Source organism: Protomyctophum bolini, assembly GCF_963924005.1.
Source record: "Protomyctophum bolini genome assembly, chromosome: 5".
In the NCBI taxonomy this organism is placed as follows: domain Eukaryota; kingdom Metazoa; phylum Chordata; class Actinopteri; order Myctophiformes; family Myctophidae; genus Protomyctophum; species Protomyctophum bolini.
Genome location: NC_137866.1, coordinates 9,899,743 through 9,927,375, shown reverse-complemented (window position 1 = coordinate 9,927,375; position 27,633 = coordinate 9,899,743). Strand labels below are relative to the sequence as shown.

Below are 27,633 nucleotides of genomic sequence, written 5' to 3'. Positions count from 1 at the left end.
GGAAATAACACAAAATAACATCTGGACCTCTTTGGTGGGGACATAACAACTATAAATAAAGGTAAGAAAGCCTTCTAGTATGGAATTCTCCTTTAAGTGTGCGTGAGTGTGTGCGTGCGCATGTGTGTGTGTTTCTGGGGCTCCTTATTTCAGGACCAGCTCCAAGTCCCAGTGTTTGTGATTACAGGTGGGTGCTGTCAACAGCACACAGGCAGTGCTATGCCGATATCGCATCATATTGCACGTCTCTGGCACCCTGCTTGCTGTATCATTGTTTACCAGCCTCACCACTGTCATGTAATCACATCACACTGCAGACACACACCCAGATCCTCACACACACACACACACACACACACACACACACACACACACACACACACACTGTATCTGTGCTTCTCCCCGGCCCACCCCTCAGATACAGATGAAAGACAACAGTAAATAAATTGTACCCCCCACCACTACCACCTGCACGCTCGCTCACACACACACACACACACACACACGCACACGCACAGTCGCACACGCCAGCATTACATAACAGTCACCACATCCAGAGCTGTTTTTGGTGGTGCTGTCGTTAAATGTAGCCCAGCGATAATATCTCGATGCCAGGCTGAACTAAATGCGAGAAAAGCGTGCTTCTGCAAAGCACAGTGAGATTATTAATACACAATTTAATTCGGTCATTGCTTCACCTGTGTGGCCTTTTAGCTCCCAGCTTGGTGCAGAGGAGGAGGAGGCGTTCCTCTAGGGCCATAAGCTGCTGTACGTGCTCCTAACATTAATGAGAGTATTGTTATGCCTGCTCTGCATGGCTGAATAACAGGAGCAGATATAACTGTTGGAGTGGCCTTTCTGGCATAGGACCTGGCCCTGCTAATCCAGTCACAGAGACTGCATGAGAGAAGGAAGAGAGAGAGCGAGAGAGAGAGAGAAGTAGGGGCAGAGGTGCATCGAGGATATGGAGAGAGGAGGATGGGGGGAGGATGCAATAAAGGAATGGTCAGAATCCACAGAGACCGGGGAGATGAGAGAGCACAGAAGAGTGAGAGAGAGAGAGAGAGAGAGCAGGAGAGGAGAAGGGAGGGAACAGGGTAGGAGGGAGGAAGGCAGAGGAGTAGGGGTGATGTCACCTCTAGCGAGCAGCCAATGAGAGTCAGGAAGGGAGAGAGAGCAGCCGAGAGAGGGTGTGTTTTTCTATCACTGCAGCATCAGCACGGAGGAGAGGGCACAATCAATTTTACACAGAAGAAGAAGAAGAAAAGACAACTAGATAAGGAAGGAGCAAAAAGGGAGGACGCGAGGAGCGAGCCGGTGGATAAGGAACATCCCTGAGGCCGTCTTTCAGACCTGTGGAGAAGGTAAGAACCCAACCGCGGCCATTTCACAACACATGGACAGAGTTTGCCATTAACAAGAGGAGAGGAGGGGCCGTAGGGCTGTTTAATTACGTTGTTGGGTGGAGGCACTTGTCATGGAATCACACCTTTGGGTACGTCAGTACCAGCAGTACATCTGCTGGTACCACAAGGTGGTAGTCGGGTTCATGTCAATGAGTTGGGGGGGGGGGGGGGGGGGGGGATTTGTTTATTGAATTCTATTTATTTTGCTAGAGTTCTTCTTTCTTTTTTTTGTCACTGAGGAAAACAGTATAAAAGCTGCTATTTCTAGAAAGTGTTTGGTGGGTGTGTTGTGGTGAAACGTAGTGCTGTGGAATATCTTATGCCATACTTTGAAGTGTTAATTTGCATTGTTAAAAGGATTGCCTCACGAGGCTGACTTGTTGGTACCGTGCATGTTGCCGTTTGGGTAAAAGCAGGGTGTTGTGTGTGTGACTGTGATGCTGCTGAGCGAAGGATGCTCTGTGTGTGTTGCATGCAACAGGGTTGCTCTGCTCTCATATTAATATTGAATGTTCTATAATGCTGTGCGCTGTTATGCTGCCTCACAGAACACACCGCAACTATCACTAGTGATCATGTCAATATGTTTACGATATTACCTGATATGTCTGTGACACCTCCACATGGTAATATACCTAGTGAATCTGTAACTCTGAGAGTGTAACCAAATGAACTCGTACGTGTTAATACTGACCATTGCACTTTGTAGTTGCTGTTGTGTATATACTGTATAATATGAATACACACATTTTAGAAGAAAAATGCCCCCCCCTCCCACATTCTTAGTAGCCTACATCTATATTGTCCAATGGACTATCTGTATTATCATCATGCATGCCATGTGTAACAAAAACATTTCAACACCACTGGATTAACATTTCCTACCAAGTAGAATTCCTATAGCTCCTATACAGCTTGGATCTGTGAATGTGCATGCTTTGCACATTTCAGCCAAATGTTGTTACCTTTGTTAGGTTTCTGCCAACTGTGGATCATTTCCCATAAGAAATATGCTATTAGTTGATGTATCGTTCCCTTTGTCTTACTACTGTAATGTACTGTACAGTACATATACGTTTTACCTCTATGTTGTCTTCCCGTCACTCGACTAGTAGCTGAGTGGCGCCATGTGGTTAATAGCGGTATAGTCCTTGATTTCAACATGCTTTCAATGGATGTGGAGGAGGGCCTGTGTGTGAGAGAGAGAGAGACAGACAGACAGAAGGACAGAGAGAGAGTGTGAGTGAGTGCACCGCTCTACTCGCTGCCTCTTCTCTCTTCTATTGCTGCAGTAGTAGTGGGCTTGTTTCCTGAAGCTACACCGAACTGCAGGTAACCATAAATTATGGACCTAGAGGCAGAGAGAGAGGGAGAGAGAGAGAGAGAGAGAGAGAGAGATATCAACAGGGAGGAATGATAGATGGAGGTATGGGGAGATGGCAAGAAGAGTGAAAATACGGGTGGGGCAGGCAGCCCTCTAAACAGATTGAGGTGTGCCCACGAGAGGAAGGCCCTTACCTGGCTGCGTGCCAGAGAGAGAGAGCTGCCTGCTGCTGCTGCTCTCAGTAGAGTAGCCTGGAATACATCTGTTCCACCTGACGGGGGAAAATTGAAGAAAAGAAAGGCTCCAGCAATTACATTACGCATGGAAAATAATATCACCAGAACTGGAAACCCCACCACCACCACACCCGCAACGGCTGTCAGTGTTCCAGCCTGGTGCATGTGTATGTGTTTGTTTGTTTGTGTGTTTTTTGCTTGTGTATGTGGGTGTGTTCTGACTGTGTTGACTGCGTGGGTGCATATGCAGACATTTCTTTGTGCACCTGTTTATTTTGTGTGCTAGTGTTGTGTGTGTGTGCGTCGGTGCGAACCGAGCACACTCTTCTCAGTCTCAGAATGTCGCCGCCTCGGTAGCCTGCAGCCTGTCCCAGATGAACAGAGTCAAGGGAGCAGAGGGGAGGGGCACCTGACAATGACTTGTTACCATCTGTACGACATCCATAAACATGCTGCTGGCTGCTGCAACACACGCACACACACAGACACACACACACACACACACACACACACACACACACACACACACAATAGATCAAGATAGCCCTAGCTATAGATGCGTGAATGTGTTAAAAATGCTCCAGAGACCCTGTACTGCTAGTAGCCACATTATCATACTATTTAATGCAAGTGTGTGTGTGTGTGTGTGTGTGTGTGTGTGTGTGTGTCTGTGTGTGTTGTGTGTGTCTGTGTGTCTGTGTGTCTGTGTGTGTTGTGTGTGTCTGTGTGTCTCTATGGCTATACAGTTGGCGATTGGTAGCCGGGGCTGAAAGCTGGCGTTGTCGCAGAATAGCTTGTTGTTCGTTGTCAGAGCAGCTGGCTTGAGTACAGTGTATGATTACTGCTCTGCAACAATATGGTACGGAAAGTAATCTCCCCTGTGTGACGCTGGCTGGCTAATTGAGCTGTTCCATCAGAGAGATGGATTGGGTTAAAAGTGATTTAGGGGACGAAAAAAAAGTAAGAGAACATAGAAAGAAGGAAAGAGAGATAGAGTGTGTGTGTGTGTGTGTGTGTGTGTGTGTGTGTGTGTGGGGGGGGGGGGGGGGGGGGGGGAACAGGGTAAATAAAATGCAGGAGAGAGATGCAGAGATGCAACAAGGATAAAATAAAAGGAGAAAGGGGGAGGCGTATATGATGAGATATATAGGGTGAAGAGTGTTGGCTTCCATTTGAAAGGCAAATCCTGCTGCCAGAGGTATTGTGTGTGTGAGACGACAGGGGAAGGAGGGATCAAATGTGATAGAGAGAAAGGGCAAGGTCACAGAGAGAGCAGAAGGGACGTAAAGGAACCAAGGAAACGAGGTGGAAAGAATGAGGATCTGTGCACATATTCCTGTATAATAATAATAAACGATTCCGATCTCCACTGTGAACAACGCAGAGAGGTCACCCCCTCCAGGCTGGTGCACGGTGGTGTATTTACGGTTTTGCTCAGTTAATCTTTATGCGAAGTACAGCCGAGACTGGCCTGTTATGTTTCCCAGCCTAGTTTAGCGTCGTCTCTGTCGGAGAGAGATGTCATGGCGGTATTGTGTATAGTTGCAGGAGGAGACGAGCTATCATGCTCTCAATGTGCCAGTCAGGAGAGGAAGGCTCCAGGGAAGAGCAGTGTGCACTGTGTGCGTGCATCGCAGTACCCGGCTCTCCTCTCTCTCTCTCTCTCTCTCTCTGCCACCTGTTCTAGCCTCAGGGCACCTCTAGCAGTCAGCCATGCAACCGCCAAACACACACCTGCACGCTTGTTTACAGGAACACTTGTATACACGTATAGGCCTACAGTATAGTATACATGCATGGCAGTGCATCACAATAGCATTTCCGTTACCCCACACACAGAAACACAGAAAACCACTGGTATTATTGACTTGCACTTCAAGTTTGCTAATAACATGCAGTGTTCACACGTGTGTCTATTTATATACATATACTGTACACCCGCTGTTTGCAAATAGGACACATACACACTCACAGACATACACTAAATGAAAAGCTCTCCATCAGCTGTACACACACGGTAACATCCTGTTCTCCATCATAGCTTGCCTGGCTGGCCTGATTTGGTAATCGTCTGCTATAGATCAGAGAATGCACCTGCTACTTTCTGTCAAGTGGTAAGAGAATGGCTAAAGAGTGAACTATATTTCACACTGAAAAGTAAACGACTGTTTCATGATCCCTAACCTGTCTTCAAGTCAACAAGGACAGTTGTACAAGCACAGGCTCAAAAGCCCAGATGAGTCAGTTCCTTTTGGCTCTTGATGATTCTCTCTCTCTCTCTCTCTCTCTCTCTGTCTTCCTGTAAGCTTTCACAATCCTTTAATGTAAGGAGAAGGAAGAATCATATCCCAGGTCGCTGTCCAAGGTGCTGAAGGTGCTGAAAACTGGGTTGAACATGGGTTCATATAAAGCGCGTGGGTGGAACTGGGAAAGGTGAAGCGGGCTGTTAGATGAAACGCGGTGGAGTAGAGGTGGGTTCAATTGTCAGGCCGGTATCTGAAGCACCACCTCAACCGAGCGAGGCTTCACTTTAAGTTGGCCTAGTACAGCAAACCTGTCAGCCTAGGAGGTAATCTCCTCTCTCTCTCCTTCCACGTGTGTATTCATGCATTAGCGCACGCAGAATCTCAGCCGGCCTTAACTCATGGCCATAATCAAAATGAGCAAGATTTAGATCCCTATATTAGACAAAGACTCGTAAAAGGAAAGCAATTATTCAATTGAATCTGCGATGTAGTGAGGGGGGCACAAACACAGCGTCGTATGTGTGGAGAACGGAATTAATTTGACAGAGTGAATTACCTTATTATGTCTTTCAGCACTGATTGCATGCCAGAAAACATAAATGGGAGCATTCCCTTGGGAGGCAATATTGTATTGGTTCGTTATGAAATTGAAACTGCATAGCACTTATTGGATTGAGCCATAAGAGAAATTAATAACGGACAATGTAGGCTACCCGTTTAAACAAATCGGAAAAGATAAGACGTTTAAGGAAGATTCTATTTTGTCAAAACCTCTAATTACTGTAATGTTATTATTTAGAAATACATATGGCTTAACATTTATCAATTTCCTTATTCTGAGAATGACTTCAATCTAGACCAGAGAAACCACAGATAAATTGCAGAGCTGACAAGAACAAGAAAGGGAGAAAAAAGGGTAAGACATGAAGAGAAACTCTGTATATCTGACCTTTTCTCAACGTCTCTCAGACACCCCGACACATGCACCCTCCTCATTTTCTGCGTCTGGCAAAATTATGTCTTTGTGTGAATCACAGAGAGAATTCCCCACCGTAATTCCTATCAAAGAGGCTTTATCAGTCAATCAGAGACTAAAATTAGGCTCAATGACCCTCTGTATACAGCCTAACTGCATATGTGTGTGCCACTCACTCGTGCGTGTGTGTGTGTGTGTGCAACTGACTGCATGCATGAATAGCCCAGCCTACTAGACGCCTGTGAAAGTGACCAGTGTGTCAGAAACCCTCACTGTAACTGAGATCTTCATAATGGTGCAAGTCACCACATCTGCTCTTCAGCATCAAGTTAGACTATATCTAAAAGATATAAAAAATAGTTAGAAATATATATTCTTTTTACATTTTGTTGAACTTTATAAATTCCAGTTGTTTTGAAATTGATTAAAAACAATACATAATGTTAATCACTTTAAAATAATTCTATCATCACATTCACATTTAACCTTTTAACCATTATTTGACTGTGAACAGTGTTACTATACAACTTTACTTGGTCAATTTGAACAGGATAGCACATACTATATCATGTCTATTAAAAGCATGAAGAAGCAGCCCATTCTGGCACCACTAAATCCCTGCACGTGGCTGGCATGTGAAAACCCTGGCAATTGATCGACTTGAATGTTGCCGGACCAATGATGGAAGGCTTCGTATTCGCCATGGAAGCACAGTGAAATTGGCACAAGATCTCAGTAATGCCCTCATTAACCTCCGAGAGTCACGTCCACATTTCCAGAGAGATGTGTGTAACTCTAATAGGCTATCCACATGGAGATGGAAGAACATCCATGTGACAGTGTTATAAAAGCTTGCCAGCAGGGTTAAGTAACCCTGGCAGTGACTGACTTGATAGATTTGTTTATTAAGCACTGGAACTGCTGAAAAATAGCATAATTCCCTACGGAGCCGGTCACGGAAAAAAGGGATTTGTTGAGAGAAATAACAGGGCCAATCCAAAGCAGTGAGGGAAGTGGGTCAATGACAGACAAGGGCAAAGCCTCGGAGTGAGAGAGCCCTTATGGTCATGCAACCCTAACGGTGAGAGACATATGGCATTATTTCAGCATTATCATGACTGATTAATTCAGAATGTTTATTTTATTAAATGTATTTGTAACATTTGTTTTTACTTTATTATAGAAAACAATTATGATGAGTTTACTTTATCCTAACATTGTTATGATCACTTGGATAATGAATGATCTGATGATTATTTGTCGTGCTAAATCAAATGTTTGATCACTCCAAGACTGTATCATAGTAGTACGTGCTCATAACTGCTGCCAACTGGCATCTACAGAGGTGTTTGATTGTGCAACCCTGTTTATAGAAACATTCTTCCAACTGGCAGAAGAAAGCTTGTTCTCTTGCAAAGTTGCAACACTATAGTAAGCTTTTACCGGACATGCTGGGCTGTGTCCGGTAATGCAGTGTGATGATGATCCCACACGTATGGTTGTCATAGAATGACTCATCTGACTGTCTGTAAACTGGAGTGATATGAAGGCGAAGCAGAGTGTGTGTGTCGGAGGAGGAGAGAACTTGTCGGCAGACAATTGAGATGTGTGTCGTCTCTCTGACGCATTGGGAGTTAAATGCACTGAATGAAAGATGACTGTTTGACATTGAGTCGGCCGCTGTGTACGACTTGCCTTGTGTGCAAAACGATCGCAGCAGGAATATATGGTGTGAATTGTGTTGTCAATACAGCTGAAGAATTGTCTTCAGTTTATATCTCGCTTTATTGATTCTGAATCATTGTTTCCCTACTTCATCCCACACACCTCCCGTTAACGAATCAATGCACGGGAGCAGATGGGAAATACAAACTGTGCATTCATTTTTGAGCAAAGCAAACCTGCGCACAACACAACAGACACACTAGTGTGAGTAAACAGGCTGTCAGTATTTCATCTTCCCCCTCTTGCATATGTTGTGACTGCATGGGGTTCCCTATATCTGCCGTGTCAGCCACGATACATTCATTAGGTGCTGGATTACCGGGAGTGGGAGGGGATCGAATCTGAAGTGGGTTGTAATCCCCATACACTGGCCTAATTTAATCTCACCTACTGTGCCATCCTATTACACACTTACGCCCACCAACGTGCGTGCACAGACACTGACTGAAGGGGAGACGAGGAGGGGGGGCTTGAGGGGTTAGAGTGGGGTGACGGAAACAAGAGGTACTAAAGGAGAGAGCATGGAGTGGATATACAGTATTCTGGAGAGAAAAGGAGAGTTGAATAGTGCCACGGTGGGAGAGAAATGGCATACAAGAAAAGAAAGAGAGGAAATTGAATGTCAAGGATTAAGGAGAGAGAACACAGACTGGAGGGGGTGAACCGAAGGAGACAGGGGAGATGGCAAAAACTAAATGTTTTGTGTAACTCCCTATTTTGTCAGGAACTATTTTAAAGTTCCTGTAATCATTTCCCTCCTTTGATTTGAATGAGCTCTTCTCTGACCTGGGAGGTCTTAACGTTCTGGTGCATCGCTGGCAGCATAAGTGGGCGAGCCTGTGAGTCCATCAGCCTCTTCAGCTGTCATGCTGAATAGATTCTTGAATACATTAGAATGAATCACTGCTTGGTTGATTGTGTTCACGGCACCATTGTATGATAATGGAACATCCAAGTACACGTAGAGTACCGGTATGTACTTCTGCAGCACACCGAGTACATGTTTTCAAGAATAACAGCATTTTAACTATATCTCTCTGCTCCTTTGCTGCTCTTTCAGACGGAGACTTACTTTGAACAATATAGAATAATAATGGGACGTATTCACTCAACTGATTCATCTCAGGCTACAGCGCATGCTTATTCCATATATTTTACCTAGATTATATTCACACAAACGGATATGGATCATCATATTGGTTTCTGTAACACAGCATTGATGAGCAAACGTGATAATGCAGTGATGTTAAACCGATTGTTCACCTCGAAAGAAAGGGTTTATCTAACCTTACACCATGTATCATAAGACATGTGTTTATTATAGACCACCGCATTTATCGTACATTTAAAAAGTAAATCATGTAATGTTGTTTTTTTCTTTTTTCTTTATTTTTTTCAATTGAAGTTTTCATTACTTATTATTTTTAGTTGACTACAGTATAATAAGCTGTTTGTATTTGCTCACCAAACTGGAGTGGGCATGTAAGTGGATGAACTGATACAATGAGACACTGTGTGTACCCCTGTATCAGACATCATGCTCCGTTGCACATCAGCATAATTTGTGTTTGTGTAAAAACCTTTTCAAGTTGTAGTCTCAGAAAAGAAGCGAGGGTTGTTTTCGGAATTTTATGTATTCGTATATTAGAACTTTAGAAGTGCTTTTATTTGAGTGCTTCTTCTTCACAGGAACTTAATTATTATTAATCTTTTTTTGGAGGATGAGAGACTAAAGACATTGTAGTGATAGGGGAATTGATGAACAGATGAGGAGACAGGGCGAGATAGAGGGAGAACATGAACGATACCCAGGAGAAAACCAAAAAACCCAAACGCAGCAAAATAGATTGTATAGATTTATTTAGGGGAGCAGATGTCAGCTGGGGTGGAGTAACAAATCCCATTGTGCGAGAGAGAGAGATGAGAGAGAAGAGACAAGATCGGGTCCGGACATTGTTAACAAGCTTATAACGAGGTAATTATACTTTTAAGCAAAGAGCTCATCCTCCGGGCCAAACCGGGGCTGGGTGGGGCGCAGAGAGGAAAAGGGTGTGGGGGTGGGGTGATGTTGAGTTAACACAAAAATAATGGAGGTCTATTATCAGTAACCTTTTAGTATCGTTGATTATAGCATTATAGGGTGTGATGTTGCTCCGGGGCGCTGGAGAGAGTGGATTGAATCAAGCTTAGATGGTGTAACAATGCAATGAGATGAAGCCAGAGAAGGATGTAGGAGAGAGAGAGAGAGATCCTTGTGATTAACCCATTCTGACCTGAGATCAGATTCATACGAGGTTTCCACTGGACACACACTGGTCTGATTAACCCATTCTGACCTGAGATCAGATTCTAAAAATGTCAGTCGTTTCAGTTCGATTTTTCAAAAATAGCAGACCTACAAGCTCGTAGCGCGCCACTCGGTGGCGCGCTATGAGCTTGTAGATCTGCTATTTTTCAATAGCTAAAGCATAACATAATGCTAACACCAAAATGGGTTCCCGTTCAGAATGGGTTAAAATGTCACATGTGTAGGGGCAGATGTACTGTATAAGTGACACACACACACACACACACACACACACACACACACACACACACCTGCACTCTCTCAGGCCGTGTAAAGAATACCCTTGTGACACTAATTACATAACAGGAAGTACTGTGTACCCATCCTCAGCCACTGATGGTATAGTTCCGCCTATACAGACCGAACAGACATGATTAAATCAACACGTCTGAAGTACCAAGAGGACTTCATTGGCTGTATGTGCTCTATACAGTATATATATATCATCCATCTTTATGAGTTCTCATTACGCTTAATGTACTTTCCGCTCGGCTTGATAACAAACATGATGTTCCCCGACCTTCCTGTGCGCCTTTCATTTCTCCTTGGCTGCTCCCTCTTAATTCACTCCTTCCTGTCCTCCTTTCTCCGTCCATGTCCATCTTTACATTACATCTCTCCGCCGGCTGGACATACCAGACCGTCAGGGTATTATTTATGACCGGTTGGTGTTTTTGACGACCGGGCTTGGCGGTTGGGTTCAGCGGGGACAAACAAGCCAACTGTAAACATTAGTGACAGGGCCATTACTGTTCCTGTCTCCTCCGCCAACACACTGGCCTCTGCCTGCTGACCCCAGGGTCTGTCTGAAGGACGCTGAGGTCTTTATCAGAACAAAAAGCACTGTCCCACCACCCAGTACTTCCCACCATCATCATAAAAGGCTATTTTTAATCAAATTCAAACATACATATTATAAGTACTATTTTAAAGAAACATCCTAATAACAAGCATTAATTCACAGTTAATAAAATATTGGTTAAAATATTTATATATATTTATCAGTATTTTGTTGTACAGAATTTACTCATATTGCATTTTTAAGGCCGTAATCGGCCATTAGGCCCATTACTGATATGATCAACGACTGTCCAAGCACATCTAATGCTTTTAGGTACAGTACAGTAGCTTATTGGTTAGCCATTCGTGGTTGGATCTGGCCGCTGCTAGGGCTAATTAACAGTACGGTAGTTGCTGACCTAGCGTGTGGTCTGGTCTATAGTGTCCTATATTGGAAGTGATGTGGTCAGCATGGTTAGAAGCACGGGCCCGTGCTATGATCATGATGTGATGATGATACGCCTGTTAACCGTAATGGAGAGAGGTTATACAGTGTACAGTCTCCTTCTTCCATGATGCCCCTTTCAACGATGATAGGTTCTGCATGCGTGCGTGCCGTGCACACACGTGTAGCCTACTGTATGTGTCTTTGTGAAAGCGAGTGTGGGAGTACATGAATATGCATGAGGGTGTACACAGCTGGCTGTGGGTCCGTGTGGGCTGTGTGTGTGTGTGTGTGTGTGTGTGTGTGTGTGTGTGTGCTTTGTCAGAGCATGTCGGCCTAACTCTCTAGCTGCGGGGAAAGGTCATCGCAGCGTCTTTTGCATCCCATTGCTCTGTGTCCCTTCGCTCTCTAGCTCCATTGCTCTGTGTCCCTTCGCTCTCTTGCTCCCCGTGCAGAGTCTGTTGCCGTTAGAATGATGGCCAACCTCTCCTGTCGTCTCTTGTCGTAAGCCAAAAAAAGAGGGACGGAAAGAGAGAGGAGACACTGTGGAGCTATAGCTTTTTGGTCGCAGCTGGACCTTCTGCGACAGAGGAATACCTGAGGACCAAGGGAGAGGAAAAGGAGAGAAGAGAGGGAAGGTAGGGAAAGAGGAGAATAAGGAGAGGCTGGGAAAGAAGGAAGAGCGAAGAATTGTTAAGCCCCATGAAGTGATGATGAATAGAAGTCCTTTTTCACACCACCCTCTAGGACTCCTGTGGGTGCATTTTTACATTCTCAAAGTTAAATTAACACTCGGGATTTTACAGTTTAGAACCTAAGCACAGACAGAGACGCTTGTTGCTCCTGTTCACTGTGTGATGGGAAAGGACACAGATAGACAGACTGTTTGTCTGTTTACTTCCTTTGATACTGGTATCTTGTGTTGTTGAAAATTGGGGCGAGTTTCACCAAAATGTCATGTCCTTGATGTCTTTGCGCTGCCACACAGCACAGCGTGGAGGAATGGAGCCTATGGAGTAATGTGGAGGGAGAGGGGTGGGTGGGAGGGGAGGGGAGGGAGAGAGTCACAGAGAGAGGGGCGGGAGGGAAGGGAGGGTGGGGTGGATTTTGCCCGGACCGCCGCAGAGACAGAGGGTCTGCGCGACTCAGATAATGCAGCAGCCTTTGATGTCGGCCGGCTCTCCTTTGACGGGGAGGAAGAGAGCCGCGTTTCACCTCGCACGCGTTTCCGCCGAGGAGTCCATTGGTAATGATTGGATTTAGTTACCGAGCCGAGGCGGTTTGCTGATGATAATGATAACGGATGTGACGTTAGCCAGCCACCTCATGAGTCTGGGTTACTCTTACTGTATCCATGCCACGTCTGTCCCTTCATACCTCATTATCTTTATATTACTCTATCCATGCCACATCTGTCCCTTCATACCACATTATCATACCTCATGAGTCTGGGTTACTGTATCCATCCCTTCATACCACATTATCTTCCAGGGGGTTTGATGAAGCTGAATTCACACAATGTTGTTGTCTGTGTTGTTTTTGCGAGACCAGATGAGCCAATCCAAAAGCTCATCTGCGCTTGCCGGCAAGTATAATTCCGGATGCTAATGCTTGATGATGATGGGGGGCCGATAGGGCACTACCTGTAATTGCATTTCTACACGTGATGCTAGCAGGTTGGCAGTAATGAACAATCTAATGACGCACGGCTGGGAGACCGTGATCTACAGGCATCTCCCTGTAGGGAAGAAGGAAGAGTGGAGCAAAGCATGAGAGGAAGAGAGCGAGATGGAGAGAGAGAGCTATCTAAGCAGCGAGAAGCTTTGCATTCAGCAGGGAGCAGAAAGAGAGAGATAGAAAGAAGCACTAATGAAAGAGAGAGAGAGAGATGCAGAGGGGGGGGGGGGGGCACAAATAAAAGAGAGATACACTGTAGGCAGTGACTGCAGTGAGTAAAGAGGAAGACTTCGAGGTAAAGAGAACATGTAGACATTACAGAAGGGCTGGTGAGAAAGAGGGAGAGAGAGAGAGAGAGAGATAGGGAAAGCATGCAGGCAAGAGATGTTGAAGATGAGAGATGATGGAAGAGGGAGGAAAATAGAGAGCGATGAGCGAGGGAGGGAGAGAGAGGGAGTGGGGGATGGGGGGAGGAGGAGGATGGATGGATGGAGGGGGGAGGGGAGAGAAATATTTGCTGTGTGCGGCAGGGCTGGAGTCAGGGCGTTGTCATGGCGATTGTGGGTGAGAAAAGGAATGGCAGAGAGGCTATTGACACATAGTATTGGTACACAATGCTGCTGACATGCATGGATGCACACACACACACACACACACACACACACACGCACACACTTTAAACAAACAAATGAGTCATGTTTAACGATGCCATCTCCCACCTCTAAAGCAAATATAAATGTTTTCTCTCTCTATCTCTCTCTCTCACACATGACACACACACACACACACACACACACACACACACACACACACACACACACACACTGTGTTGCCTGCCAATGAGATCCCTGACAGAGAGCAGTATCAGTGGCCAGTAGCCTACAGACCGCATGCTCTCTCTCTTATCTCCAATCAGCTCTATTTCAATGGCAGGCAAATCCCCTTGAACCGACTTCACTGGTCGTACAATTACTGAAAACCATAGCATTCAATGTCAACACGGATGTGTGTGAGTGTGTGTGGGTGTGTCCCACACACACCCACACCGTATGTCCGCACACCCACACCGTATGTCCATACTCTGAAGGAACATGCAGCCATAGGTGGGTCAAAGATGGATACTGCATGCACAGTAAAATCCTCTGTTAATATAACTGAGTGTGAGAATGGACCCAAAATCCCAAATGGACACTTACTGATCACTTTTACTCTCTGTCTCTCTCTCTCATCACAAACATCCTCCCACTCTCTTTCCAGCATACAGTCATTTAGCGGCCTCTTAGCGGCGGTGCGTCTCCCTCTTGCCTCAGTCTCCAGCCACCTTGTGTTTCTTTGATTAGATCAGGAGCACTTAAGAAAAGTATTGCTGATTCGCACTTTTGTTTAAATGGGGCCTCTGTAATGCACTCTGACTCACCTGAACTGGTTTATCGTTACTGCGATGATGCTGATCGCTGCTCTGTTTTAACTGCTCTACAAAACTCCTGACTAATTGACTAATGCTATACTATACTATACTATACTGTGTGTGTGTGTGTGTGTGTGTGTGTGTGTGTGTGTGTGTGTGTGTGTGTGTGTGTGTGTGTGTGTGTGTGTGTGTGTGTGTGTGTGTGTGTGTGTGTGTGTGTGTGTGTGTGTGTGTGTGTGTGTGTGTGTGTGTGTGTGTGTGTGTGTGTGTGTGTGTGTGCGGCTGCGCGCACACGTGCGCTGCATATTATTCGTTATGCATCATGTCTCACTCTGGGCATGCACCAGCAAGCCTGGTGCAATAGGCGGGAAAGAGCAATCTTTGACACTTTCCCACAGTCGTCCTGCCGCTGGGGCCTCTCCATGCAAAGTGTTAGCAAAGTAGAAAAGCCCTGCGTCTGACCTAGCTCATTTCCCTATGGTGGAGAGAGGGACTGATAGAGAATAGACAGGGATTACGCTGTGCATCCAACCTAAAGGGACCGTGGCAGATGTTTCGGGCAAATTCTACATCTTGGCACTAAGCTGTCTGCAAGGAAGCTTAGGGCGGAAAATGTTGCTTTGCTAAATGGCAGAATATCTTGAAAATGCACAACCTGTTGAAGGGGAACTGGAAAAGATTTTGACAGAAATGTGCATACGTAGATGTTGCAAAGACAACTGGGCATAACACCTGGCTGTTACGGAGTGGGGTCATGGAGGTCTGTGGGTTTCTGGTCAGGCTGAAATATTTCCCAAATTTGGAGTCATACAGTAGCCTACAGTACGCAATAGATAACGTACGTCACAGGACTGGCCACATGAAGTCTGGCCATGCAATTATTAGACCGTTTGTTTTTTTATTTGTGTCTGCATGAGCTCTCTTCCTCCTGTTTTCTTTCATCTCTTTGATTGACAGTGATGTTATTTGTCCTCAGTTGTCCTGTCCTGACTTGCCTACCGACAGTCCCAAATCGATGTCGACGTGTTGTGAAGGACAGTTGGAGGACGTTCTCATTCATCACACACACACTCTCCTCCCCTCTTTTCAGGGTGTGGTGGTGTGTGTGTGTGCGCCAGTGGTCCCTCTGGAGCCAACCACGTGTCCTTACATGTCACACGAGCCTCTAGCAGCTGTGGTCTCCAGTGCTATATAGGCCACTTATCACCTGACCCCCGGGGACCACTCCGTTCTCCTCTTGTCTCCATCTGAGTCGATGAGTCGACTGCACAAGCCCTCCTCAAAAGCCACGCTACCTACAATCAGCCCACGCAAACACCTTCAACTATAGCCTGGTAGCACAGCGATGTGATGTGTGCACGTCCACATGAATGCCTGCATGCACACAGTCACATCTGAGGTAAATCGCAGACTCCCGTCACTCCTTGGCTTTTCCCCTCTAGTCACTACAAGGAACAAATGTCACCGTTAAACAAATCCAAACAAAAAAAAACGTGTTTTGTATAGCCCTTAAATCACCTTTACAGCAGTCGGTAATGGTTTTACAGGCCCATGTTTAAATTAAGGAAACAACAGTCCTGTCCTTAGAACCTCCGTTAGGCAAGCAAAAACGAATCCTTGTTGAGAGAGAAAAGAAAAGGAAGAAACTCAGATAGGGTCACCCAAAATTTTACCCACGAGTGAGTCCTATGCAAATGCAAAACAAACAAAAGAACAAATCAGTTTTGTTTTTTATAATCAAATGTAACGATGCAGAAACACATATAAGGAACGAAATATGTTTTGTGCTCAAAGGCACTGACTATGCTCATGCATTTTTATTAATGCATTTGAATAATGATGCCTGCCCTCCAGTGATGTTGCATGTTGTTTGTGTTGTCGTGAGTGCCTTGTGATGTCCTCTCGAGCGTGCCGTCTCTGGTGTCTGCATGGGCCACTTCCACTGTTGTCAGCTGTTTTCTGCTGGACTTGCTTGACACTCTGGCAGACCCATGTGTTGATCCCCAAAGGCTGTTTGTGCACACAGACACACACTCTCTCTCTCTCTCTCTCTCTCTCTCTCTCTCTCTCTCTCTGTCTGCATCTCACCTGTCTGATCTTTCTGATATGGTGCCTGCACACGCACCCACGTACACAGTTACCCAAGAATCTCTGCTGACGTACGTGCCAGCTATGTTCTTTGCAAAAGGAAAACTGAAGGTCAGAATGGGCGTCTGAGTAAACGAAAACTAAACAAGAAGGAGAACTGTGGGCAGTGAAAAAAGAGTGCAGCAGGAGAGGCTGACTGACAGAGATAAAGAGAGAGGAAGGGATGGACCCGCTGTAGGCTGAAGATTCTGACAGCAGCAAGGGAAGCAGAGGGAGAAGGTCACTCCTAATGGCTCTTCCGCCTAATTTCATAATGCCACATGATTGCTCCTATTTACCCCAGCTAATGTTATGACCAGCACAGCATTCCTACCATGGCATGTACACCATTACTACCATGTCCAACATGCAGTGCAGCATATCACAGAATGTTATGGGTACGCGTTTTGCTTAATTTATACTCTAGTACGATAGTGTCACATTGCCGGGGGAAAAAACTAATCTACAAGCTCTTGACTTTGTAGATTGACCTATTTGTAGATTGGCTTCATTTTCAGGTTTGACTGAATACACGTGAAGACGTGTTGTCTGACTATTACTAACCGATAACCCTAAATCTAACCTCAACCTCAGTCTTAACCGGCCCGTAAGTCCCCAAACCTCATATCAGCCTTAACCGGCCCGTAAGTCCCCTAACCTCATATCAGTCTTAACCGGCCCGTAAGTCCCCTAACCTCATATCAGTCTTAACCGGCCCGTAAGTCCCCAAACCTCATATCAGCCTTAACCGGCCCGTAAGTCCCCAAACCTCATATCAGTCTTAACCGGCCATGCAGTAAGTCAGTTTCACGATGTTTTCGCTTCAGCGGCAGTCATTTCATTTCCGTATTTCCTAATCGCAGCAGAGAATACATGCAGTTGTCTCCAGGCGAGCCAGAGAATACATGCAGTTGGCTCCAGGCGAGCCAGAGAATACATGCTGGCTCACTATCTGCCCTGGTGATGTGCAGTCGGGGACAAAGTAGCATACATACAAATATTACTCAACTACAAGGGACATTTGTACATGCTTTGTGTACTATTTGTACTTGTTGTATTAAAAAAGTTACAAATATTAAAACAAATAAACATAACAGAAATTAATATTCAAAGAGAAACTGGCCATATATGGAGCGTGTCACGAGGAGTGATTGACTGACGGGAGATGCAGGTTTTCATAGTAAACTGTGACCTACGGTCAGAACAAATACTAAAGCACAAAACGAAGTACCATTTATTTTTAATGTCACTTTCCAAATAAATTAAAATATTTTCCAGAAATGTTTCAAAACATATCAATAATAGTGAAAATAGGGGGCGCTGTCCCCTCACAGCTAGACTCACACTGCGTATGCTGTAGGCATGAGTGGAGACAACTCTCCTCCACATCATCAGTGCATTGGCAAAAGGGCCTTTCTGTGGAGTTTGCATGTTCTACCCGCCATGTCCCCTAGGGTAGGTAGAGTAGGTACCCTCACAAAAAACATGCAGTAATCCTCCCCTCTAAACTGCCTCCCCCTGGCCAGCCTAATGGAGGGGGAAGGAACTGGTTGGAATAACGTGTTCTTTCCATGCACTACATCCAAACGGGGAAACTCCCCCCTGTCAGGTGTAAAGAAGCGGCTTGGACTCCTCATGCATTGAAGGAAACATGAGGTCAGTCCGTTGCTCTCCCCAGGTTGGCAGAGGAAGTGTATAGCGCCCAGGATTACACTAGACAATTGACCCTGCGTGAGCTTGCTAGATCTATGTGAGCTTGTAGATCTTCTATTTTCACCATATTTGAAGTGGTATACTTTATCCCTTCCTATAAATGTGGCGAAGTCAAACCTGCAATATTTGTCCTTTAAGTGTAGTGAAGTATCCAAAAATACAAATACTCGAGTATGATGTGAGCTCAATGTGTGGATGCATTTGCATGTTTGTGCTTCGGATGCTTCCGTGCATCTCATCTTGCATCATGGTCCTTGGGTGTGTTTGTAATTAGCAAGCTCTGCACTTCAGGCTCAGAATCTGACTGATGATGCCGCTGCTAACACAAGCAAATCACACCCAAAGGCAAGGATGTGGAGATTTAGCGAGCATCTGTGAGAGTGTGAGAGAGAGTGCACACATGGGTGTGTGCATTCAATTGTGTGTGTGTGTGTGTGTGTGTGTGTGTGTGTGTGTGTGTTTAGTTCATGAGTTCAGCGGTTTTTTTGTGTCTTTCTTTTTCCTAGCTGTTCTCTCAGCTTATTTGTGTGTAGACGATTTACTTTTTGTATGTCAGCAAATTGATTACAAATTCAATTACTTACTTATAAAATATATATATACGTATATACTACATTGTGGGCGGCTGTGGCTCAGGGAGTAGATGTCCAATGATCCGTGGGTCGGAGGTTCGAATCCCAGCTCTTCCTATCTACATGTCGAAGTGTCCTTGGGCAAGACACTGAACCCCACCTTGCCTCCAGTGGTTGCCACCATTGGTGTGTGAATGTGGGAAGTGAGGACGCTGGCGTTCAATGAATGAATGGACCATTGTAAGGCGCTTTGAGTATAGGCACGTAGTGCATAGAAAAGCGCTATAAAAATGCAATCCATTATTATTATTATTATTTGGTGTGCATCTTAGGAACTCCAATTTTTATTGAGGCTTTTTCTTTCTACAGAAGTTACACTAATTTCCTGTGTCAAATTGACTGACAGGCGAGCCTAAAGCAGTTAATCTTATCAGTAGTGGCCTAAGTGAGGTGGAGCAAACATGCTGGAAGCTGAGGGGGCCAGACTACTGGAAGCTGAGCGGGCCAGACTACAGCATGGGGCAGCACTCCATCTGCACCGCTGCCTCCATTAACTGACAAGGGATTAACTGACCTGCTGACACACAGTCTGATCTACTGATATGCACATGCACGCGTGCACACACACACACACACACACACACACACACACACACACACACACACACACACGTATGTGTGTGCACACATCCATAAAGGGAACCTGATATACTCAATTACATCAAGGCAACATCCCTGCTTTGCGATCCTTATACATCGGTTGACTGGGCAGTAATCCCCACATACGCTCTTATCTCTTTCACCTCTTCTTTCTTTCTTTCTTTCTTTCTTTCTTTCGTGTGTGTGTGTGTGTGTGTGTGTGTGTGTGTGTGTGTGTGTGTGTGTGTGTGTGTGCTTGTTTGTCTGTCTGTGACAGTGTACGGCTAATCTCTGGCACTGTTGGACTATCAGTTTGAAACTGCATGCACACACATAAATACAATAAATCGGTGTGTTATAGCACCAGTAGGAGGCCGGTTTTACCCAAAGAAAATGTATAATACTCCGACAGAATTGTCCAAACCACGCAAATTGGTACACGTTATCTCTATAGTCATGTGCTCAAGATGGATCTGTCCCTTTTTCATATTCCATCCTGATCGGCTAAGATTGGCATCTAAAGTTTAGATGCCAATAGTGGCTTGTTGAGGGAAAAATGCCTCTAATCATGAACACAGCATCCGATCGCCATTAAACTTTACGTTGATCTGTTATAGCACCACCAGGAGGCCAATGGTTGCTAAAGAAATTACAATTCAAATCAAATCAACAAGTTGTCTCATGACACTTGTACACATGTAGAGCAGAGAACCATTACTCCACAGATTTTGTCCAAACATGACGCAAATCGGTACACATTATCTCTGTATTATCTCGGTAGATGGAACTGTCCAATGTTTCATATTTCATCCTGATTGGCTAAGATTGACTTCTATTGCCTGGCCTAGTGGAGGCCTGTGCTCCGAGGAACACCTTTCTTTCTTTTTTTCTTTCTTTCTTTCTTTCTTGTTTTCTGAATGTTCTTGTCTGCCCTTTGATCTGCATCTTTATGTCTGTCCTCTCCAACCCCCTTTCCCCCGCTCAGTCCCTCCATCCTCGCGTCTCTTCTCCTGCCTACGGATGTCTTAATGAGTCCACTCCCTCCTCCTTTAATTATTCACCACTTTTTTTATTCTACCCTTCCCACCGTGTCTTAAGGGGGAACAACATCAATAAATAAATCAAGCCGGCGGTTAGCTTCCTTTGCAGTCCAGGCCATAGGAGGCACGAGTGCACACGTGTACCTGCATGAGAGAGAGAGAGAGAGAGAGAGAGAGAGAGAGAGAGAGAATGAAAGGGGGATTGAAGAGAGACATGGGGATCTGTATCTCAGTTCTGTCTTTACAACCTTTGACACTTAAGTCTACAGGCTTGAAGAAGAGTTAGCTTTACAAACAATGAAATCCTCAGAGAGATTTCTACTGTAACTGGAGTGATTCCCGTACAATTTGGAGTGTGTGTGAGTGTGTGTGTGTGTGTGTGTGTGTTTCTTCCTAAGAGTAAGTGTGCATAGAGCACGTGCGTGCGCATATAAACCATGTTAGTGTCCATGCGTATGAATAACTGAATTTGTATGTGCACGGAGGGGATGCTGTGTGGAGACCCTGTTGTCATGGCAACCTGGGTGGTGAGAGTGGGCGTTTGCCATGACCCCCCAACAACCTTTAATTTCTCTAGCCTTTTGTCACTCCAAATTGTGACCTCTAACCCTGAGCCGAGGGGGGTGGGGGTGGGGGGGGGGCGACAAGAAGAGAGGGATTTGGAAAATGAGGGAAAGAGCCTGAATGCTATCACCGTGGTGGTTGGGAATCGTGTTGCGGTAAATGGTGGAGCTTATGCTAATAATGGTATTGATATATGTGCTGTCCATACACCCTGCTTCCTGATATGCTATAGGCGCTGGATGGTTGTTTTATTCCCCATGCTGGTGCAGTCATTTTCCATTTGGAGTTGACCATGGCTCATCGGTCTTCAACCACATGTTACATGGTCTTTTAACTGAAGCCCATAGAGTGTCGCAGTTCCGCCCCCTTTCAGAACGACGAGTGGCCTATAGGAAATGATTCTCCATAGGCTTTTCAAAAAGTATTTATTTAAAGACGGTTACGCCGCGGACAAAGCCAACTCGGATCGTGACAAACCATGACGATAATTACAATGTTTTGGGACGATCAAATAATTAGTAAGAAGAAAAACAAAACAAATAGTGTTGTATCCTGCCTTTATTTTCTTCTTTCAAATTATTTGATCGGCACAAAATATTGTGTTTGTTGTCATGATTTGTCACGATCCGAGTTGGCTTTGTCCACGGCGTAACCGTCTTTATATAAATACGTTTTGAAAAGCCTATGGAGAAAATGAATGGAGAATAATTTCCTGGGCCACTCGTCGTTCTGAAAGGGGGCGGGCCTGCGACGCTCTATAGCCATGGAGAGGTATAGGCCTTCTGGTCACGCCCTCTCGTCATGCAGTAAAGCCCCGTTCCAATAAAGACGGAGATATTGAATTAATCTGCCATATTGCCTATTGTCTGGGGCAGAGTGCTGCGGTTTATTAAATTGACAGAGGAAGAGAAGGCACTGAATATAGAAGGCAAGAGAAAGGAGAGAAGACGGGAGGATAGGGGAATATGAAATGCATTGTGAAAAGTGGGGGAAAGCTTTTAGCCAAGTGTCAGGTGCCAAGGGGCTTGAGAGAACGTAGGAGAAAGATTGATAATAAAACAGGTGACAAGAAAATAGGCACTCGTCAGTCGTTGTTTGGCGGTGCCTTTTGTCTGTCTCCAGTCCTGAGGAGGAACACTCAGGGCAAGCCTGAGTGGGGCCTGTAGCGATATGCTCCCTGAATGAGGAAAGATGCATCTCCTGTATCGCGTGGGGAATTGCAGAGAGTGGGCAGATGCAATATAGCAACAGAAACAGGTAACTGGTGTTATTTCACATGATTTGTGGTATTCTTTCTGCTGTACCGACAAAGTGGGCCAGAGAGTTTGTCTCACTGCAACAGGCTCATGCATTAAGTATGGCCCTGCCAGAGAGAGGGAGCGGGGGATTGGAAAGATAGGGAAGGAGACAGCAGGAAATCAAGGTATGGAAGGGCACCGTCAGTCTGGGCCCGTGCCAAATCTATGGCTAAGGCCTGCATTATGAATTATGAATTTGCGTGAATTTAGGGCAAATTGTGTCGACAGGAAAGGGAGGCCTATAAATAATTTACTTTGCTGGGGGCCCGATCCCCCAGCCCCCCGCCAGCACCACCTTGGTCACCAAGACCTCACTTACTCACGTTTCCTGCTCGTTGACCCTTGCAATCTCTCGCTCTCATCTCCTCCGCTGGGGCCCGACGTCTGTCTGTCCATCTCTCTCTCACACACCACTCCCCTCCTCCATTTAAACGGCTCTCTTTCTTCATCCTTCTCTCCTTCTCTTTTTGGTCTGGTGTTTTTCCAGACAGACGACCCCTGAAGGCTGAAGGGATGAGGGGAGTGGGGGGGGGGGGGGGGGGGGGGGGGGGCGTTGCGCATGTATTCATTTATTTTTCGCCCCCCTTCCGCCTCACCTCCTCCCCCTACACATCTTCACAGCTGGAGGTGGTTAATATTTAAAGACAAGCCATGACAGGACACAGGGCTGCGCACATGTTTACACACACTCACAAGCGCACACACATACACACGTGCGCACACATACACACACACACACACACACACACACACACACACACACACACACGCACACGCGCACACTACACACACAATACAATACAATGAAGCAAAATACAATAGTGCTGCTCAATTGATCCAAATACAGACAAATGAGGCAATATACTTTCAGACTAGATTATATAACTTGCGCTGTTTACATGGAACAAATCCAACAGGCCCCTTTGATACCAATAATAATGTAATACAGTATATCGACTCCTCATGTGACCATGCATGTGAGGCTACAAAAAGGTAACCCTGATATATATCAATATGGGCTATTTTTACAATGGAGGAGTCACGGTTGGTGTGAAACCTTGATCCTGATTTGACTCCTATGGTTTGATCTTATGTATTTATTCCTCTTCCCCACAGTAGGAAGGCATGGAGGTGTAGCCACGCTCTGCCTTCACAGAGAGAGTGCCTAGAGGCCAGTCAATACATCTAAGCTAAGAAGGGGAGTGACCCAAAATAAATTGCAATAGTAATCGTTAAAGGTTTTTAATGATCCTTAGGGTCATCCAAATAACATATTAAAAATAGATTATTATATAAATTGTGGATCATAGTAAATTCAGGGGTTGAAAGTTGCGGTACCAGTGTTTTTCGTGCAAAACTAAGGCTTGCAATTGATTCAGAATCATGGATAACCCCTAGTTTGACATTCCTTTTTTTCTTTCTTTTTTTAAAATAAATCTTGGATAGAGCTAAATTAAATAAAGATCTTTTGTGTATTTTACATTTACTTTTTACTTGTTCATCAAATATCGGTGAAAACATTGGTAATCAGTGGTCTAGGTCGGACATTGCATTTTGGTGGTCTAGGTGTTGCATTTTGGACCCTAAAATCGGTCGGGCTCTGATTGAAGGACCGCGACGTCACCCACTGTGTCTACTTAATACTCATTACTACGACTGAAAGGACACAATTTGACTGCTAATGGCTGACAGGAGGTGTTCAGTGTTCACAGCACACTGCCAGGGCTGCAATTAAACTCTACCATTGATGGAAAAACTGAATAACATTAATATCAAACCTCAACCACAACTAAAACCTTTTCATGTAAGCAAAACGCCCCAAAGCTGGAGGAACATGAATAATGGATCCACTTGCAGAATAGATCTGGTCGATTTGGCTTGCAAGCTTGATACGTGGCCAAACTGGCCGTGGCTGATGTCCTGCCTGCGCTCGCGTGTTCCCATGGAGAATAGAAATGAACGGAAGAACATAACTGGTCAAGTCACCCCGACCAGTGATTCTTTTTAATGTCGAGTTTGCCCAGTTTGATATGCAAGATCAGGCCAAGGACCCCCGTTTAATAATATGGGACACCAATCTGCAGTTTCGTCTTTTAACGGGTGCTAGCCCCGCCTGGCGTGTGCCCCCCCCCCCCTCCAAGGTCCCCTGGGGGGGTCCCTTCAGGGGGTCCCAGGGGCTTTGCGAACCATTGGCCCAGTCCACAATGTCTCTTTTAGCTCAGGGATTGAGCGACTTCAGATGATGCCCTTTGATGAACTCCTGGTAATAGTTTTTAAAGGCACTCAGAAACGACGTGGGTGGGGCCAGTCCAGCGCCGCCCAGCTGCAGCAGTTGTCTTCTCGGGGTGTGACCTTTGACCTGGTCCAATGAGGCAGGTAACAGGGCCAGGATTGGATCTCTGACAGCTGCACAGCGGAGGCATTGAGGTTGTGAAGTCAGGCATCTGCTGCCGTGTCGGTGTCACTCACCTCAGTGATAGCGGCGGGGGCCTCGCTGGCCCCATGCCGCGCTCACCACGTGGAGGCGCGCGCGCGCGCGTGTGTTTGTGTGTGTGAGAGAGAGAGTCTCACATCAGTCTCACATCACCATGTTTAGGTGGTTAGGCTCAGAAGGCACTGAGTCTCATTACATGGCAGCCTTGCATGACACTCCTCTCCCTCCCGTTTTTGCCACCGGCTGATTCGGTCTGGCTTATTAGCCAGGCTACCTCTGTCCTCCTATTTCTCTCTCTCTTCCCCACACACACACACCCACACTCACTCACCCAACCTATTATAGTGTTCCCCTTTACTGCCCCTGCTCAAATCACCGGAATATTCCCTGTTAAGGTCTGCCATCTGACAAGGGACCTACTGGAGCATATGCCACTTTATCTGTCTGATCACCTCGTCAGACTACTGTACCTGTGTTTCTGTCTGTCTGGCTACATACATAATGTGATCTTGAGCTGCAGCATGAGCCATCCAGACGTCTGTCTGACATCGTCTGGGACAGGTCTGCAGTGCTTTCTGAACCCAGCGTCACAACTAAACCTGAGAAGCAGTGTTCTGTTTTTATGCACCGCACTGCATATCTCCAACCAACTCCCAGAACACCATTCAGATCGGCGGGCCAGGTGACACCGGAGGGCGGACGGACGCGGAGCAAACGGACCAACATCCTGCTATGCAAAGGATTGGGCGGCACCCCCAGAGGCCATAATAACCAATCTATCATATTTGACATGCTCCTCCAAGTTTCGGATTATGTTCTCCCGTCCCAACTCAGGTCATGACCATCTGGCTGACTGCATGGCTCCATTCATTGCCATCTTGGCTAACCCTTTGGCTTACCCCTCAGTCATTAAGCATTAGGAATCATGCTTGACTAGTAATAATACACCACTGTTCTTATAGCATTGCCAAGGTCTGTAGCCAACTAAGTAAGTTACAAACGACCTGGCATTTCTCATACGCTGAAGACTCCATTCAGCTGCATGTTCCCTGATATTGACAGACAATTCATAATTCTCTCGTCTCAGGATATCCAACCCAGATAAACCCTTAGGGGGTCAAAAAAAAACATGATGCTCACAAACACATGTAGCTGCTCATGATATGGTAAGTGTACGGTAACCGGAACTGTACATTTAATGGACAGTTCATTACATGAATTACATCGTATTCAACCATTTTATCCATTGGTTTCTAACAATAGACTAATGTGTACTGTATAGGCACATACCATAGTTTATGACTGTCTCATGCCCAAAAGGTCATCTACATAAAGCATCTACAATTTCATTTGTGAACTTTCAATGAGTTAAATGAACACTCTGGACTTCACCTAGTGCACTATCTTTCTTTCTACACACGATAATCTGGAAACGACTGTGTGTGACATATTGTCTGCAAAGGGTGCACGTGTGCGCGACGCATTCCAAGTATGTTTTGTTTGTCTGGCTGCCTGCCAGAGCAGACACAAACACGGCAAACAACAATGCTGCCTTTGTGAATTGTGATTGGCATGCAGTGCGACACGCTGTGAGGGCGCCCCGTGGTTAAATGAGCGCGGCGCTCCACTCTTGTCCTTTGGGTCTCCTCCACCTCAAAGGATAAGGTGCTGGTGACGGGCACATGCCACCGCCCTGCTTTACCTCAGAGGACATGGTGCTGATGACAGGTACGCAATCGGCCCATCGCCCCGGGTCACATTAACACCGGGACCTGCCTCACACGGTTCACCATGCACCTGTAAACCGATAGGCTCCCGCTCCGTTCATCCACTTCTAATGGTATTTGGGAACGGCCGGTTGAGACCGGATCACCGTAATTGGGAACCCCCACCCCTAGCTGCCACACCATCCCCACCCCCGCCCCCCTGCCTCCTCTCCTGAGATCTGCCACTGGGAGCAGTGGTCAGAGAGAGAGAGATGGGAGAGCAAAGGGGTGAAGGATGCCACATTGATTGTGTAAAGCTGGTGTGTGTGTGTGTGTGTGTGTGTGTGTGTGCGTGAGATGTTGGATAGTCTGGATTAGCGTCACAGCTGTCAGCCCGCATCGCCCCCAACCCCCACCCCTTCCCTCTCTTATCCTCCTTCCCATTCTTCCCATAACCTCTCTCTCTCTGTCCTTTCTCTTCCTCTCTCCGTCCTTCTTTTCTTCCCTTGGCCTCACCCTCTCTCTTCTGCTCCCCTCCTCTCCCCTTTGCACATCAATCCATTCTCTCCTCTCCTCTCCTCTCCTCTCCTCTCCTCGCCTCTCCTCTCCTCTCCTCTCCTCTCCTCTCCTCTCCTCTCCTCTCCTCTCCACCCTCCTCCTCTCCTCCTTGCTGTTTCATTGTTCTGACAGGGGAAGCTGTTGATTGTATATGGCTCATTTAATCCTAACACCTAATGTTTAGTCTAAACTGCTTTATTAAGGGTCTAATTCTCGCTTGGTCTTCCAATTGCGTGTCTTTTTCCGCTCTGTTAAATTAGGCGGCTCGTTTATTCAGCGTGAGAGCGTAATCCCCCCCCCCCCCTTGTTTTTCCTTTAATACTCCTCCTCCTAATCTAACGTGTCGTTCAGTAGAGCTCTCCACTGACTGGCGGGCAGATATCCATGCCAATTATCGGGCCGGCCATTACCT

At 45.9% G+C, this 27,633-nt stretch overlaps 1 protein-coding gene across 9 annotated transcripts in view; it reads left to right on the top strand.

Annotated features, from left to right (window-relative positions):
• The first annotated feature begins 1,199 nt into the window (after window positions 1–1,199).
• Window positions 1,200–27,633, top strand: part of l1cama (L1 cell adhesion molecule, paralog a) — a 58,006-nt gene continuing 31,572 nt past the window's right edge. For 8 of the 9 annotated variants that reach the window (XM_080764306.1, XM_080764311.1, XM_080764310.1 and 5 more), the window contains exon 1: window positions 1,200–1,364. The gene's annotated coding sequence lies outside the window, so the exon portion shown is untranslated. Of the gene's footprint in view, window positions 1,365–11,898; window positions 12,124–27,633 lie in introns of those variants that run through there. The other variant, XM_080764305.1, reaches the window with a different exon arrangement.